The following is an 18,498-nucleotide window of genomic DNA, read 5'->3' as shown; positions in this document are numbered from 1 at the left end:
GCCATCCTCCACTGCCTTCCCAGGCCACAGCAGAGAGCTGGCCTGGAAGAGGGGCAACCAGGACAGAATCTGGCGCCCCGACCGGGACTAGAACCCGATGTGCTGGCGCCACAAGGCGGAGGATTAGCCTAGTGAGCCATGGCGCCGGCCCCAACATATAATTTTTTAAGAACTCCTGAAAGTGTGGAAAGACAGAATAGATCAGAAGGCCTATGCTGTGAAATAATTACAGAAAACTTCCCCAATTTGGAGAAAGAAAGGGATGTCCAAGTACAGGAAGCACATAGAACCCCTAATAGATATATCCAGAAACAATCTTCACCACACCATATGATAGTCAAATGTTCAACAGTAAAACATGAAAACAGAGTCTAAAATGTAAAAGAGAGAAATGCCAGATTACCTTCAGAGGATGTCCAATTAGAATGACAACTGATTTCTTATCAGAAACCCTGCAGGCTGGGAGAGAAGAGACATAGTCCAAGTCTCAAAAGAGTAAAACTGTCAGCCCAGAATAATAGACCCTGCAAAGCTCTCATTTATGAATGAAGGTGATATAAAGACCTTCCATAACAATCAGAAATTGAAAGAATTTGTCACCACTCATCCAACCTTACAAATAATGCTTAAGGATGTGCTACACACAGAAACACACAGAATGACGCTCATCATTATGAAAGAGAGCTGGATCAGAAGTGGGGCAGCTGGATCGAGAACCATTGCCCATATGGGATGCCGACACTACAGGCAGCAGCTTTATCTGCTGCGCCACAGCATCGGCCCCACATCTGGCTATTTAAAAGCAATGTTAATGGATCTAAAGGGAAATGTAGACTCCAGTACAACAATAATGGGGAACTCCAAAACCCTCCTTTCAGCAATGGACAGATCAACTAGACAAAAAAAAATCACCAAGAAAACAACATAGCTAAGCTACACTATGGACCAAATGGACCTTATTGATATATACAGAACATTTCTTCCCATTGTTGAAGAATACACATTCTCTTTATCAGTGTATGGACATTTCTCTAGAATAGACCATATGCTAGGCCATAAAGCAAGCTTCAACAAATTAAAAAAGTTGAAATCATACTATGTATCCTTTCTGACAACAATGAAATGAAGCTGGAAATTTACAACTAAAGAAACTCCAGAAAAGTATGCAAACACATGGAGACCGAACAACATGCTCCTGGATGAACAATGGGTCATAGAAAAAAAAAAACAAAAGGGAAATAAAAAAATTCCTGGAAATGAATAATGATGACAACACAATATATCAAAGCCTATGCAATACAGTAAAATCAGTCTTAAGAGAGAAGGTTATCACAATCAATGTACATCAGGAACTTGGAAAGGCATTAACAACACATCTCAAAGACCTAGAAACACAAGAACAAATCAAATCCCAAATTTATAAGAGGAAAGAAATAAAATTAGAGTAGAAATAAACAAAATTGAGATAAAAATGATATAGAGATCAGTGAAATGATGGCTTTTTTTAAAATAAACAAAATTGATATACCACTGGCCCAACTAACCAAAAAAGCTAGAAGACCCAAATTAATAAAATCAGAGATGAAATAGAAAATGTTTCAATGGATACCACAGAAATAGAAAGAATCATCAGGAATTACTACAAACAGCTATATGCAACAAATTGGAAAATCTACAAAAATGGATAGATTTCTGGACACATACAACCTACCACAATTGAGTCATGAAGACATAGAAACCTAAATAGGCCAATAACTAAAATGGAGATTAAATCAGTAACAAAGACACTACCAAAAGGGAAAAGCCCAGGACCAGATGGCTTTACACTGAATTCTAACAAACTTTTAAAGAAGAACTAATTCCAATGGTTCTCCAATTATTCAAAATAATTGAAAGGGAGAGAATCCTCCCAAACTCCATCCACAAGGCCACCATCACCTTAATTCTAAATCAGAAAAAGATAAAGAAAGAAAACTATAGACCAACAACACTGATGAACACAGATACAAAAATACTCAACAAAAATACTAGGTAACTGAATCCAGTGATGCATTAGAAAGATCATTCACTTAGATCACATGGGGTTTATCCCTGTCATGCCTGAATGGTTCAACATATGCAAATCAATCAGTGTGATACATATCATTAACAAATTGCAGAATAAAAATCATATGATTATCTCAATAGATGCGGAGAAAGCATTTGATAAAACACAACACCCTTTCATGATGAAAACTTTAAACAAATTATGTACAGAAGTAACATTACTCAATACAATCAAGGCAATTTATGACAAACCCACTACCAGCATCTTATTGAATGGGGAAAAGTTGTAAGCATTCCTATGAAGATCCAGAATGAGACAAATATGCCCAGTCTCACCATTGCTATTTAATATAGTCCTGGAAGTTTTAGCTAGAGCCATTAGGCAAGAAAAAGAAATCTAAGGGATACAGGTTGGAAAGGAGGAACTCAGCTTACCACTGTTAGTAGATGACATTATTAGATATACAAGGGAACAGAAAGACTCCACTAAGAGACTATTCGGATCTCATATGAGAGTTTGGTAAATTTGCAGGAACATAAAATCAACACATAAAAATCAATAGCTGTTATATAAAAGACAATGCCATGGCTGAGAAAGAACTTGTAACCTCAGTACTATTCACAATAATGACAAAAAATTTAAATACATCGAATAAATTTGACCAAGTAGGTGAAAGATATTTACAATGAAAATTACAAAACATTAAAAAAGGAAATAAGCTTTTCAGCCAGCTCCGAATGCCTTTAGGGCTGATTCTGAGGCCAGAGTGCTATTTAGGACATCTGCCATTCTATGAGTCTGCTGAGTATCTCACTTCCCATGTTGGATCACTCTCCCCTTTATTTACTCCATCGGTTAGCGTTAGCAGGTACTAGACTTGTCTATGTGCTCCCTTTGACTCCCAGTCCCTCCACCATGACCAACTGTGAACTGAAACTGATCACCTGGAACAGTGAGATGGCATTGGTACATGCCACCTCGATGGGATTGAATTGGAATCCCCTGGTATGCTTCCAACTCCACCACTTGGGGCAAGTCAGCCTGAGCATGTCCCAAATTATACATCTCTTCCCTCTCCCATTCCCACCACCATGTTCAACAGGGATCACATTTCAGTTAATTTTCAACACTTAAGAATAACTGTGCATCAATTACAGATCTAAACCAGTCATTAAGTAGAACAGATAAAAAAAACTACTAAGAGGGATAATGTATTAAGTTGTTCATTAACAGTCAGGGCTATGCTGATCAAGCCACCATTTCCCATAGTGTCCACCTCACTCCAACAGGTTTCCCTCTTGGTGTTCAGTCAGTCGTCACCAATCAGGGAGAACATATGGTATTTGTCTCTTTGGGACTGGCTTATTTCACTCAGCATGATGTGTTCCAGATTCCTCCATTTTGTTGCAAATGACTGGATTTCGTTGTTTCTTACTGCGGTATAGTATTCTAAAGAGTACATATCCCATAATTTCTTTATCCAGTCTATCGTTGATGGGCATTTAGGTTGGTTCCAGGTCTTAGCTATTGTGAATTGAGCTGCAATAAACATTAGGGTGCAGATCTCTTTTTTGTTTGCCAATTTAAATTCCTTTGGGTAAATTCCAAGGAGTGGGATGGCTGGGTCGAAGCTGGCTGAAAAGCTCATGAGAGTATTTCAGGCATGGAAAGCCAAGACACTCTGGCAAAAGATCTCTGTGAGTGAGATCCCAGTGGAAAGAACAGGTCATCAAAGAAGGAGGTACCTTTCTCTGAAGGGAGGAGAGAACTTCCACTTTGACTATGACCTTGTCTAAACAAGATAAGAGTCGGAGAACTCAGAGGGCTTCCATAGCCTTGGAAACTCATGACTGGAGCATAGGGAGATTACTGATGCCATAGACAGGAGTGTCAATTGGTAAAGTCAACAACAGGAGTCACTGTGCACTTACTCCTCATGTAGGATCTCTGTCCTTAATGTGCTGTGCATTGAGATTTAATGCTATAACGAGTACTCAAACAATATATTTCACTTTGTGTTTCTATGGGGGTGCAAACTGTTGAAATCCTTACTTAATGCATACTAAACTGATCCTCTGTAAAAAAAAAAAAAAAAGAAATTATCAATTCCCAACTTGACTCTCACTGGGATTAAACATGACAATAGGTCTGCTCTGATTTCATCATCATTTAAAAAAAATCATCTATTATTTTTCACTTTATGTTTCTGTGTGGGAGCAAACTGTTGAAATCCATACTTGATGTATACTAAGCTGATCTTCTGTATATTAAGATAATCGAAAATGAATCTTGATGTGAATGGAAGGGGAGAGGGAGTGGGAAAGGGGAGGGTTGTGGGTGGGAGGGACGGTATGGGGGGGAAGCCATTGTAATCCATAAGTCGTACTTTGGAAATTTATATGCATTAAATAAAAGTTTAAAAAAAAAAAAGAAAAGAAATTATCAACTCCCAACTTGACTCTCACTGGGATTAAACATGACAATAGGTCTGCTCTGATTTCATCATCATTTAAAAAAAATCATCTATTATTTTTCACTTTATGTTTCTGTGTGGGAGCAAACTGTTGAAATCCATACTTGATGTATACTAAGCTGATCTTCTGTATATTAAGATAATCGAAAATGAATCTTGATGTGAATGGAAGGGGAGAGGGAGTGGGAAAGGGGAGGGTAGTGGGTGGGAGGGATGGTATGTGGGGGAAGCCATTGTAATCCATAAATCGTACTTTGGAAATTTATATTCATTAAATAAAAGTTAAAAAAAAAAGAAGGAAATAAAAGAAGACACCAAAAAATGGAAGAATCTTCCATGTTTGTGGATTGGAAGAATTAATGCCAACAGAATGTCCATACTACACAAAGCAGTTTACAGATTCAATGCAATCCAAATAAAAATTCCAATGACATTCTTCTCAGATCTAGAAGAAAAGATGCTAAAATTCATATGGAAACATATGAGATCCCGAATATCTAAAGCAATCTTAACAAAACCAAACCCAGAGGCATCACAATACCAGATTTCAAGACATAATACAGGGCAGTTACAATCAAAATGTCCTGGTACTGATACAAAAATAGACATGTAGACCAATGTATCCGAAAAATTAATCTAAGCATCTATAAGCAACTCATCTTTGGCAAAGGAGCTAAAATCAGTTCCTGGAGAAAGGACAGTCTCTTTAACAAATGGTGCTAGGAGAATTCCATCTTTACATGCAAAAGTGTGAAACAAGACCCACTAATTACCCTACACAGAAATCAACTTAAAATGAATCAAGGACCTAAATCTACAACCTGATACCATCGAATTACTAGAGGAGAACGTTGGGGAAGCTCTGCAAGACATTGGCATAAGCAAAGCTTCTTGGAAAAGACCCCAGAAGCACAGGCAGTCAAAGCAAAAAATAGACAAATAGGATTACATCAATCTATGAAGCTTCTGCATTGCAATGGCAACACAACAAAGAGAAGAAGGAACCAACAGAATGGGATATTTGCAAACTATTCAACTAACATGGGATTAACACCCAGAGTCTATAGAGAGATCAAGAAACTCAATAACAATAAACAAACAATCCAGTTAAGAAATGGGTGAAGGATTTTTCAAAGAATGGAATTCAAAATTTCAACAGACATATGAAAAAATACTCAGGATGATGGCCATCAGGGAAATTCAAATTGAAACCAAAGTGAGGTTTCACCTTACCCCAGTTAGAATGGTTCTCATACAGAAATCAATAAAAATTAAATGTCGGTGAGGATGTGGGGAAAAAGGTACTCTTAATCCCCTGTTGGTAGGAATGTAAATGGTACAGCGCTGTGGAAGATAGTATGGAGATACCTCAGAAATCTGAATATAGACCTATCATATGACCCAGCCATCCCAATCCTGGGAATTTACAAAGAAGAAATGAAATCAGCATATGGAACAGTTATCTGTATCCCTATGTTTATTGCAGCTCAATTCAAAATAGCTAAGATATGGAATCAACCCAGATGTCCATCAACTGATGACTGGAAAAAGAAAATGTGGTATATATGCATTATAGAACATTATTCAGGTTTAAGAAACAATGAAATTTTGTCTTTTGCAATAAAATGACTGTAACTGGAAACCATTAAACAAAGTGAAGTAAGCCAGTCCCATAGAGACAACTATTACATGTTTTCCCTTATCAGTGGCATCACAGTCCAAGGTCATGTAATGTATATGAGCAAAATTGACATTTTGAGATTTCATTATTGTTTACAGCCCTTGTCGCAGCTGTTTAGGAACAGTACTTAGTGGAGGGTTAAGATTTTGATTATAAAATAAGCTGAAAGTATGTCATTGTAAGAATTAAAAGAAAGACTAAGAAAGGATGGAGGAGGCAGGGTGGAAACATTGGCAGGATTGAGGGAAGGGTGAGAAGTTTCACTATGCTCTTAAATTTGTATACATGAAATACATAAATTTGTTCTCCTCATATAAATTTAAAAATTATTATTAAAAATAAAAATTATTACATAAAAATTGGTGATCTGTTATCAAAGTTGATTGGGGGAATTGAATAATCAGGTAGCTAACTAACAATCTCTGTTACAGAACATAATCTCTGTGTTATTCATTTGTTGTAAAGAATATATGAAAGGGAAAAATAAACACTCAGAATATCTGTACAATGACTTGTAATTTAGAGAAAAGAAAAGACAACTGGGGGAACAGGCATTTTGGAAAGCAAACTGTCTTTGGAGAAAAGTCTTAAGTTTTTTGGAAATTTTTAGTTGAGTCATTTGTTTTGCTATTGAGTTTAGATATTTTGGAAATGATCAGATATACGATCCCCAAATATTTTCTTCCATTCTATAGCATGCCTTTCACCCTGATGATTATTTCCTTTATTGTGAAGAAGTTTTATAGTTTGATATAGTCTCACTTGTCTATTTTTGCTCTTGATGTCTGTGCTTTTAGTGTCATAGCCAAGAAATCATTGCCAGGATCAACATCAAGACAGTTTTTCTTGAAGAACAGTAGTTTTTCTACTTCCTACTTGTTGAATTCTGAATTTAGTGGAGCTTGTGATTATGACGAATATTGAAAATATTCCATTGTAAAAATTAAAAGAAAAATTAAACATGAGGTAGTGTGGGAGAATGAGAGAGGGATGGAAGGGTGTGTAGTATCATTATGCTCTTAAAACTGTATAGATGGGGCCACTGTTGTGGCATAGTGAGTAAAGTCACTGCCTGGAATGCCAGCATCCCAAATGGATGCCTGTTTGAGTCCTAGCTGCTCTGTGTGGGAGTCTAGGAAGAAGCTCCTGACTCCTGGCTTCATATTGGTGCATCCCTGGCCATTGTGGAGTCAACCAATGGACGAATGAGTGAATGAGTCTCTCTCTCTCTCTCTCTCTCTCTCTAACTCTTTCAAATAAATAAATAAATAAATAAATAAATAAATCTTTTTATACCTGGATGTATATGAAATACATGAAGTTTGTTCCCTTTTTAGAAATAAAAAATATTTAAAAGAAAACTTTTAAAATGGGGAGGGGATTAAATGGTGGAGTAGGGAGGGAGGGAGCTGCTCTGGTCTAGGAGAAGATAGTTTAAAAAAGTTGTAAGAGTGAAGTCTCAGGGAAGAGATAGGGAGAAAACAGCAGAGGAACTGTACACAAATTGAAGGAACACAGTAGACCTATGTGAAGGGCAAGGAAATGCACAACTCAGGACCCTAGAAGCTAGGAGCCTCCACAGCAACGTTGGAGAGTAAGGTGAGACCAGACTGCAGCAGCCCAAGCAAATGGTGAAAAAGCTGTAGGAAGAGCATGAAGGGAATCCAGCTTGGATCCCCATGGGAGATAGTTTATCTGCCAAACTAGAGGAGAAAAAACAAAGGGGGAGGGCACATATCTCTCTTCCAGATCACCCAGCAACTGTGCCCTGTAACAAACGTATAGAGAGCAGGCATCATCTTGGACATATGTAACAGTTGCACCAGCTCTTTTCTGTGCCCAGCAACCAGCTGAGTGGAGACTCTTGAGTCTGGTGGAGAGAACAAACACGGGGCTGGGTGCTTGGCACTGTGTGCTGGGGTTGTGAAAACACTGAGGGTGCTCAAACAGTATTTTTCACTTTGTGTTTCTATGTGGGTGCAAACTGTTGAAATCTTTACTCAATGTATACTAAACTGATCTTATGTATATAAAGAAAATTGAAAATGAATCCTGATATGAATGGAAGGGGAGAGAGAGCGGGAAAGGGGAGGGTTGCGGGTGGGAGGGAAGTCATTGTGGGGGGGAAGCCAATGTAATCCATAAGCTGTACTTCGGAAATCCATATTCATTAAACAAAAGTTAAAAAAAAGTCGATTCATCTGAAATCACAATTAGGATTACATTAAATTGAGAAGATTCTATACTGCAAAAACACTCAGGAAAATGAAGAGGCAACTGAAAGAATGGGAGAAATTATTTGCAAAGTATGCAACTGATAAAGGATTAATAACCAGAATATATAAAGAGATTAAGAAACTCCACAGAAAAAAACCAACTCAGTTAAGTAATGGGCAAAGGACTTAAACATTTTTCAAAGGAGGAAATCCAAATGGCCAACAGACTCATTAAAAAAAATGTTCAGGATGAATAGCTGTCTGGGAAATGCAAATCAAAACCACAATGAGGCTTCACCTCACTCCGGTTAGAATGGCTTACATACAGAAATCAACTAACAACAGATGCTGGTGAGAATGTGGGCAAAAAGACACACTAATCCACTGTTAGTGGGAATGCAAACTGGTAAAACCACTATGGAAGTCAGTTTTCAGATACTTCAGAAATCTGAATATAGACCCACCAAATTACCCTACCATCCCATTCCTGGGAATTTTCCCAAATTAAATGGAATCAGCAAATAAAAGAGTTATCTACACCTTCACGTTTATTGCAGCTCAATTCACAATAGTTAACTCATGTAATCAACCTAAATGCCCATCAACTGAAGACTGGAATAGCAAACTATGGGATATGTACTCTATAGAATACTATACATCTGTAAAAAGTGAAAACCAGTAATTTGCAACAAAATGGATGAATTTGGAAAATATCATAGTTAGTGAAATAAGTCAGTCCCTTAGCTGGAGCCGCGGCTCACTAGGCTAATCCTCCGCCTTGCGGCGCCGGCACACGGGGTTCTAGTCCTGGTCGGGGTGCCGGATTCTGTCCTGGTTGCCCCTCTTCCAGGCCAGCTCTCTGCTGTGGCCAGGGAATGCAGTGGAGGATGGCCCAAATCCTTGGGTTCTGCACCCGCATGGGATACCAGGAGAAGCACCTGGCTCCTGGCTTCGGATCAGTGCAGTGTGCCAGCCGTAGCACGCTGGCCACAGCAACCATTGGAGGGTGAACCAACAGAAAAAGGAAGACCTTTCTCTCTCTCTCTCTCTCTCTCTCTCTCTCACTGTCCACTCTGCCTGTCAAAAAAAATAAGTCAGTCCCAAAGGGTCAAATTCTATATATTTTTCCTGATCTGTGATAACTAGTAGGTATATACAAGTTATATATTTTTTCATGTATCTGTTGGATGTTTGGATTTCCTCTTTTGAAAAATGTCTATTGAGGTCCTTGGCCCATCTCTTAAGTGGGTTGTTTGTTTTGTTGTTGTGGAGTTTCTTGATTTCTTTATAGATTCTGGTTATTAAACCTTTATGAGTTGCATAATTTGCAAATATTTCCCCCCATTCTGTCGGTTGCCTCTTCACTTTCCTGAGTGTTTTTTGTAGTACAGAAACTTCTCAATTTGATGAAATCTCAAATGTTAATTTTGCCTTTGACTGCCTGTGCTTCTGGGGTCTTTTCCAAGAATCTTTGCCAGTACCTATATCTTGCAAGGTTTCTCCAATGTTCTCTAATAATTTGATGGTGTGGGGTCATAGATTTAGGTCTTTAATCCATGTTGAGTGGATTTTTGGGTCGGTGTAAGGTAGGGGTCTTGCCTCATACTTCTGCACGTGGAAATCCAGTTTCCCCAGCACCATTTATTAAATAGACTGTTGTTACTCCAGGGATTGGTTTTGGATCCTTGATCAAATATAAGTTGGCTGTAGATGTTTGGATTGATTTCTGGTGTTTCTATTCTGTTCCATTGGTCTATCCATCTTGTCTAAACATGCTGTTTTGATTATAACTGCCCTGTAGTGTGTCCTGAAATCTGGTATTGTGATGCCTTTGACTTTGTTTTTGTTGTACAAGATTGCTTTAGCTATTCGAGGTCTCCTGTGCCTCCATATGAATTTCAGCATCATTTTTTCCAGATCTGAGAAGAATGTCTTTGGTATTTTGATTGGTATTGCATTGAATTTATAAATTGCTTTTGGGAGAATGGACATTTTGATTATATTGATTCTTCCAATCCATGAGCATGGAAGATTTTTTCATTTTTTGGTATCCTCTTCTATTTCTTTCTTTAAAGTTTTGTAATTTTCATCATAGAGATCTTTAACATCCTTGGTTAAGTTTATTCCAAGGTATTTGATGTTTTTGTAGCTATTGTGAATGGGATTGATCTTAGAAGTTCTTACTCAGGCATTGAATTGTCTGTGTATACAAAGGCTGTTGATTTTTGTGCATTGATTTTATATCCTGCTGCTTTGCCAAACGCTTCTATGAGTTCCAATAGTCTCTTAGTAGAGTTCTTTGGATCCCCTAAATAAAGAAGCATATCGTCTGCAAAGAGGGATAGTTTGACTTCTTGCTTCCCAATTTGTATCCCTTTAATTTCTTTTTCTTGTCTAATGGCTCTGACTAAAACTTCCAGTTGTATATTGAATAGCAGTGGTGAGAGTGGGCATCCCTGACTGGTACTGGATCTCAGTGGAAATGCTTCCAACTTTTCCCCATTCAGTATGAAGCTGGCCGTGGGTTTGTCATTAATTGCCTTTTTTGTGTTGAGGAATTTTCCTTCTACACCGAATTTGCTTAGATTTTTTTTATCATGAAAGGGTGCTGTATTTTATCAAATGCTTTCTCTGCGTCTATTGAGATAATCATATGGTTTTTCTTCTGCAGTTTTTTAATGTGGTATATCACATTGATTGATTTGCAAATGTTGAACCATCCCTGCATACTAGGGATAAATCCCACTTGGTCTGGGTGGATGATCTTTCTGATGTGTTGTTGCATTCTATTGGCCAGAATTTTATTGAGAATTTTTACATCTGTGTTCATCGGGGAAATCCTGCAGATTTATTTCTAAGGGTACAGGTTAAAAACTTGCCATGGGACCCGAAATCCCACTAAGCTGGGTGATCAAAATGCCATCTTAAGTGTTAAAGTGATCATATACATAGGATTAATTGCTAACTGATCATATAAATAAGATGAAGTTTTTGGTAATAATACCTGATAAAGTAAGTTAATAAGGAGAGAATGTTCCAACATGGGAAGCAGTCCACCCAACAGACTCAGGGAATGACAGTTGCTTTACATAATATTCTGACCTCAGAATCAGCCCTTAAGACTTCCTGTTCTGACTATGAGAAACGGTGACTTGATCAGCCCTCACCCTGACTGTTGATGAGCAGCTTAATATGTTATCCCTCTTAGTATTTTTTTGTTTGTTCTACTTAATACTTTTGGTTGAATACTGTAATCAATACACAATTCTTCTTAAGTGCTGAAACTTAACTGAAAAGTGATTGCTGTTAAATATAAGAGTGGGAATAAGAGAGGGAAGAGATGTGCAATTCGGGACATGCTCAAGCTGACTTACCTCAAACAGTAGAGTTAGAAACATACCAGGGGATTCCAATTCAATCCCATCGAGGTGGCATGTACCAATGCCATCTCACTAGTCCCAGTGATCAATTTCTGTTCACAATTGATCCTAATGATAGGACTAAGAACCAAAGGGATCACATAAACAAGAGTAGTGTCTGCAAATACTAGCTGATAGAATCAAAAATGGAGAGAATGATCCAACATGGGAAGTGAGATACACAGCAGACCCATAGAATGGCAAATGTCCTAACAGCACTCTGGCCTCATAATCAGCCCTTAAAGCATGCAGATCTGGCTGAAATGCCCATGAGAGTATTTCAGGCATGGAAAGCCAAGACACTCTGGGGGGAAAAAAAAAAACCTAAATGAAAGATCTCCATGAGTGAGATCCCAGTGGAAAAAATGGGTCATCAAAGAAGGAGGTACCTTTCTCTGAAGGGAGGAGAGAACTTCCACTTTGACCATGGCCTTGTCTAAAAATAATCAGAGTCAGTGAACTCAGGGAGCTTCCATAGCCTTGGCAACTCATGACATGAGCCTAGGGTGATTACTGATGCCATAAACAAGAGTGTCAATTTGTTAAGTCAACAACAAGAGTCACTGTGCACTTACTCCTCATGTAGGATCTTTGTCCTTAGTGTGCTGTACATTGAGATCTAATGCTATAACTAGTACTCAAACAGTATTTTTCACTTTATGTTTCTGTGTGGGAGCAAACTGTTGAAATCTTTACTTAATGTATGCTAAACTGATCTTCTGTATATAAAGAGAATCGAAAATGAATCTTGATATGAATGGAAGGGGAGAGTGAGTGGATAAGGGGAGGGTTGCGGGTGGGAGGGACGTTATGGGGGGGAAGCCATTGTAATCCATATTCTGCACTTTGGAAATTTATATTCATTAAATAAAAGTTAAAAAAAATTCAAAAAAAAAAAAAAAGAAACAGCAACAAAAGACTTCCTGTTCTGGCTGAAAAGGCTGTGAGAGCATTTCAGGCATGGAAATCCAAAACACTGAGGCAAAAAATTTTGCACATGAAGGATCTTTGTGAGTGAGAACCCAGAAAAGAAGTGGCCATGAAAGAGGGATGTACTTTCCTCTAAAGGGAGGAAAGAAGTACTACTTTGCTTACGGCCTTATCCATATACTGACAGAATTTGTGGACTCAAAAAGCTTCCATAGCCAAGCCAGCTCATATCAACAGCCTTGGGTGATCACTGATGTCATACATTAAAGTGTTAATTGTTAAATAACAACAGGGTTCTCTGTGCACTAACTCCCCATGCAGGATCTTTTACCTCAGTGAGGTGTATTATGAGAGTTAACTGTAAAACTAATTCTCAGTTTTGGTGTGTGTATGTGTGTGTATGCAAATTGTTGGAATCTTTACTTAGTATAGAGTTGGTCTTCTGTGTATAAAGTAAATCGAAAATAAATCTTAATGGAGAATGGGATTCGGAATGGGACAGCGAGGAGGACGTGGGGTGGGAGTGGTGGTTGGAGGGTGGATATGGTGGGAAGAATCACTATATTCCTAAAGTTGTACTTATGAAATTTGTACTCATTAAATGAAAGATTTCTTTGGGAAATAAAAGGAATGACAGCTTTTCACTTTCATATCTTACATTAAGTCTTTAATTCATTTTGAGTGAAATTTTGTGTATGGTGTAAGATAAGAATTCGTTTTCATTCTTTTGATTGGGATACACAGTTTTGTCACTGAAAAAGCATGTTACTCACCCAGTTATATATTCTTGGCACTGTTGTCAAAGATCTGTTTACCATATGTGAGTCAATTTATATCTCGGTTCTCAGTTATGTTCCATTTGTTTATATACCTATCTTTATGTCAGCACCCAATGAACAAGCATATGAAAAAAATTCATGCAGCAATTAAATCTCCCACCAAAGAAATGTCCACGACCTGATGGGTTTTCAATTGAATTCTGAAGAATATTTAAAGAGCAAATAACTCAAGCACTTTGCAAATTATTGCAAAATATTGGAAAATATGGAATTCTGTCAAACTCTTTTTATGAGACCAGCTTTATTCTATTATCAAAACCAATGAAATCCACATCAGAGAAAGAAAATTGCAGGTGAATATCCTTGATGAACGTTGATGTAAAAATTCTCAACAGAATCTTAGTATACTGAATCCAACATTATATTAATGATCATACATCACAATCAAGTGGGATTCATTCCAGGGACATAAGGGTGTCTCAACATCCACAAATAAATAAATGTAAATCTCATCAACAGAAGGATGAAGAAAAACCATCTTATGAACTCAATAGAGGCAGAAAAAGCATTTGACAAAATTTAACATCCCTTCATGACAAAAGTTCTCAGCAAATTCGGTACAGAATAGCATGCCTCAAAATTATTAAAGCTGTATGTGATGAACCACAGCCAGTATCATACTGAATAAGGAAGTGCTTAAGACATTTCCCCTCATATCTGGAATGAGACAAGGACATCCACTTTCACCACTCTTATGCAATATAGTGTTGGAAGTACTCCAGAGCAATTAGAGAAGAGGAAATAGTAAAGGGCATCAAAATTGGAAAGGAGGAAGTCAAAATATCCATGCTTGCAAATGACATGATGTAGTACATGGAAAAATACAAAATCTCCACCAAAAAGATGTCAGCAATAATAAACCAGTTCAGTAAGTTTTCAGGTTAGAAAATCAACATAAAATGCTAGCATTTTATACACCAATGATGAACTTGCTGAAAGAGAAACTAACAAAGAAATCTCATTCATGATAGTCACAAAATATTTTAAAAATTTCAGGAATAAATTTAACCAAAGAAGTAATAGATATCTACAGTGAAACTTATAAAACATTGATGAAAGAAATCAAGACACACTAAAGATAGAAAGATATTTCTTGTTCATGGATTGCAAGAGTTTATATTAATAAAATGTGCATACTACCTAAATCAGTCTACAGATTGAATGCAATCCTTATCAAAATACCGATGGTATTCTTCACAGAATTTTGATAAACTACAGCACCCTTTCATGATAAAAAAAAAATCTAAGCAAATTCGGTGTAGAAGGAAAATTCCTCAACACAAAAAAGGCAATTAATGACAAACCCACGGCCAGCTTCATACTGAATGGGGAAAAGTTGGAAGCATTTCCACTGAGATCCAGTACCAGTCAGGGATGCCCACTCTCACCACTGCTATTCAATATACAACTGGAAGTTTTAGTCAGAGCCATTAGACAAGAAAAAGAAATTAAAGGGATACAAATTGGGAAGCAAGAAGTCAAACTATCCCTCTTTGCAGACGATATGCTTCTTTATTTAGGGGATCCAAAGAACTCTACTAAGAGACTATTGGAACCCATAGAAGCGTTTGGCAAAGCAGCAGGATATAAAATCAATGCACAAAAATCAACAGCCTTTGTATACACAGACAATTCAATGCCTGAGTAAGAACTTCTAAGATCAATCCCATTCACAATAGCTACAAAAACATCAAATACCTTGGAATAAACTTAACCAAGGATGTTAAAGATCTCTATGATGAAAATTACAAAACTTTAAAGAAAGAAATAGAAGAGGATACCAAAAAATGAAAAAATCTTCCATGCTCATGGATTGGAAGAATCAATATAATCAAAATGTCCATTCTCCCAAAAGCAATTTATAAATTCAATGCAATACCAATCAAAATATCAAAGACATTCTTCTCAGATCTGGAAAAAATGATGCTGAAATTCATATGGAGGCACAGGAGACCTCGAATAGCTAAAGCAATCTTGTACAACAAAAACAAAGTCAAAGGCATCACAATACCAGATTTCAGGACACACTACAGGGCAGTTATAATCAAAACAGCATGTTTAGACAAGATGGATAGACCAATGGAACAGAATAGAAAAAAAAAATAGAAAAAAAAAGAAGACCTAAATGGAAGATCTCTGCGAGTGAGATCCCAGTGGAAAGAATGCGGCCATCAAAGAAGGAGGTACCTTTCTCTGAAGGGAGAAGAGAACTTGCACTTTGACTATGACCCTGTCTGAAATCAATCCAAACATCTACAGCCAACTTATATTTGATCAAGGATCCAAAACCAATCCCTGGAGTAACAACAGTCTATTTAATAAATGGTGCTGGGGAAACTGGATTTCCACGTGCAGAAGTATGAGGCAAGACCCCTACCTTACACCGACCCAAAAATCCACTCAACATGGATTAAAGACCTAAATCTATGACCCCACACCATCAAATTATTAGAGAACATTGGAGAAACCTTGCAAGATATAGGTACTGGCAAAGATTCTTGGAAAAGACCCCAGAAGCACAGGCAGTCAAAGGCAAAATTAACATTTGAGATTTCATCAAATTGAGAAGTTTCTGTACTGCAAAAGAAACAATCAGGAAAGTGAAGAGGCAACCGACAGAATGGGAAAAAATATTTGCAAACTATGCAACAGATAAAGGGTTAATAACCAGAATCTACAAAGAAATCAAGAAACTCCACAACATCAAAACAAACAACCTACTTAAGAGATGGGCCAAGGACCTCAATAGACATTTTTCAAAAGAGGAAATCCAAATGGCCAACAGGCACATGAAAAAATGTTCAAGATCACTAGCAATCAGGGAAATGCAAATCAAAACCACAATGAGGTTTCACCTCACCCCGGTTAGAATGGCTCACATACAGAAATCTACCAACAATAGATGCTGGAGAGGATGTGGGGAAAAAGGGACACTAACCCACTGTTGGTGGGAATGCAAATTGGTTAAGCCACTATGGAAGTCAGTCTGGAGATTCCTCAGAAACCTGAATATAACCCTACCATTCAACCCAGCCATACCACACTTTGGAATTTACCCAAAGGAAATGAAATTGGCAAACAAACAAGCTGTCTGCCCATTATGTTTATTGCAGCTCAATTCACAATAGCTAAGGCCTGGAACCAACCCAAATGCCCATCAACAGTAGACTGGATAAAGAAATTATGGGACACGTACTCTATAGAATACTATACAGAAGTCAAAACCAACGAAATCCGGTCATTTGCAACAAGACTGAGGAATCTGGAAAACATTATGCTGAGTGAACTAAGCCAGTCCCAAAGGGACAAATATCATATGTTCTCCCTGATCGGCGACAACTAACTGAGCATCAAAGGGGAAACCTATTGAAGTGAAATGGACACTATGAGAAACAGTGACTTGATCAGCCCTTGTCCTGACTGTTGATGTACAATGTAATACTTAATCCATTTTAGTATTTTCTGTTTGTTTTGTTCTAGTACTATTGGTTGAACTCTGTGATTAACACACAATTATTCTTAGGTGTTTAAATTTTAACTGAAAAGCGATCCCTGTTTAATATAAGAGTGGGAATAAGAGAGGGAGGAGATGTACAATTTGGGACATGCTCAATCGGACTTGCCCCAAATGGTGGAGTTAGAATCATGCCAGGGGATTCCAATACAATCCCATCAAGGTGGCATCTACCAATGCCATCTCACTGGTCAAAGTGATCAATTTCAGTTCACAATTGATCCCACTGATAGGTCTAAGAGTCAAAGGGATCACACAAACAAGACTAGTGTCTGCTAATACTAGCTGATAGAATCAAAAAGGGAGAGAACAATCCATAATGGGAAGTGGGATACACAGCAGACTCATAGAATGGCAGATGTCCTAAATAGCACTCTGGCCTCAGAATCAGCCCTTAAGGCATCGGATCTGGCTGAAGAGCCCATGAGAGTATTGTATGCATGGAAAGCCAAGACACCCTGGAAAAAAAAAAAAAGAAGACCTAAATGGAAGATCTCTGCGAGTGAGATCCCAGTGGAAAGAATGGGGCCATCAAAGAAGGAGGTACCTTTCTCTGAAGGGAGGAGAGAACTTCCACTTTGACTATGACCCTGTCTGAATAAGATCGAAATCGGCGAACTCAAAAGGCTTCCATAGCCTTTTCAACTCATGACTAGAGCGTAGGGTGATTACTGACGCCATAAGCAAGTGTGTCAAATTGTTAAGTCAACAACAGGAGTCACTGTCTACTTACTTCTCATGTGGGATCTGTCCTTAGTGTGTTTTCCAATGTGAAGTAATGCTATAACTAGTACTGAAACAATATTTTACACTTTGTGTTTCTGTGTGGGTGCAAACTGATGAAATCTTTACTTAATATATACTGAATTGATCTTCTGTATATAAAGATAATTGAAAATGAATCTTTATGTGAATGGAGTGGGAGAGGGAGCGGGAGAAGGGAGGGATGTGAGTGGAAGGGAAATTATGGGGTGGGAAGCCATTGTAATTCATAAACTGTACTTTGAAAATTTATATTTACTAAATAAAAAATAAATAAAATAAAATGTGGACATCCAAAAGAAAATATCTCCCAAAATATCTCTATGTAGAATATATCTCCCAACTTAAGATGGATCAATGACCTAAATTCTAAACATGAAATTATAAAACTACTAGTAGAAAACGTAGTGGAAACATTTCAAAAATTTTCAAAACATTTTCAGAACATTAAAAAACATTTCAAAGTAATTTTTCTGGATAAGACATAAAAAATGTACACACCAAGAGCAAGTCTAGACAAATGCTATTGTATCAAATCAGAAGCTTACACACAGTAAAGGAAATAATAGAGTGAAGAGACATTTGACAGAATGGTTAACATATTTGAAAGCTACTTA

Source organism: Oryctolagus cuniculus, chromosome X, assembly GCF_964237555.1.
Source record: "Oryctolagus cuniculus chromosome X, mOryCun1.1, whole genome shotgun sequence".
Lineage (NCBI taxonomy): Eukaryota > Metazoa > Chordata > Mammalia > Lagomorpha > Leporidae > Oryctolagus > Oryctolagus cuniculus.
Note: the sequence above shows the minus strand (reverse complement) of the source record.